Source organism: Solanum tuberosum, unplaced genomic scaffold, assembly GCF_000226075.1.
Source record: "Solanum tuberosum cultivar DM 1-3 516 R44 unplaced genomic scaffold, SolTub_3.0 scf00157, whole genome shotgun sequence".
Taxonomy (NCBI): Eukaryota; Viridiplantae; Streptophyta; class Magnoliopsida; order Solanales; family Solanaceae; genus Solanum; species Solanum tuberosum.
In genome coordinates, this window is record NW_006239084.1 from 424585 (window position 1) to 425644 (window position 1060).

The window sequence follows — 1060 nt, forward strand, 5'->3', positions numbered from 1 at the left end:
GAGTTGAGAAGAGCCAAGGTAAGTGTTTCTTTCAAATTTCCCTCTAAAGCATATGCTGTTTTAGCATTCCAACTCGCATGCTCGTACATTCAATGTACTGATGTCAGTTGGCCTGCATCGTATTTTGATGTAAACACAGGTAACTAGGATTAGCATTCCGACGCATAGTTGATCCAGTGAGCAGTTCAGAGTCTTTTGGTGAGCCTCCTTGCTTTCCGGAGGATTCATTTCAATTCTTTCTAGTTTAGTTTATTAGGATGTTGTGGGATCTGTCCCAACATCCATCTCAGTTGTTATTAGAGGCTTCATAGACAACCAAATGTTAGTTCTTTAGTCTTATTCATTTCATTTGTATCATTTTAGACTTGCCTTAATGGTCAGTTGAATGTTCCTTTATAACATTCTAGTTACTTCATAAATGTGTATGTGATGAGTTAAGTCTTCTGCTAAGTTAGTAAGCCAGGCAAAGGGTTCACTTGAGGCCAGCAATGGTCTTCGAGTGCCGGCCACGTCCAGGGTGTAGGCTCGGGGCGTGACAGTGTTGTTGAAAGAATTTTCTCATATACACATAAAAGCATGATTGTGAAAGGTTTTCTCACATAGTAAGGATTCTAAGGTTGAAAGGTCTTATCACCTAATTGAATCAAAAGATAAAGAGCTATCCTAATGGAACCTAGCTTGGATTGGTTAATGAATGATATTTTTCCATGGATGACTTATGACCTAGCTTGGATTGGCAAGATGACGTGCCCTTCAATGGATAATAAGAACAAGTAAGAAATGACTACTCTGTGGGAATTATGCTTAGCACCGAGAGGATATTGAGATGGAAGCTCTCTCGAGTTGAGGTCGGGTTTCTAGTAGCAATCTCTTTATCCCTTACCTATGTACCCTCATAGAATGATTATCTAGATAGACATTAGCTAGCGGATCCATTTTAGCTCAAATTCATGGTTCTACCTTGGCTTGTAGGACAACCCTTTTCGGTGTGGGAGACACTGGGGATCATGTTATAGCTCACGTGGTCTTTATGTCGGTTAAGGCTCATTCCCACAATAAT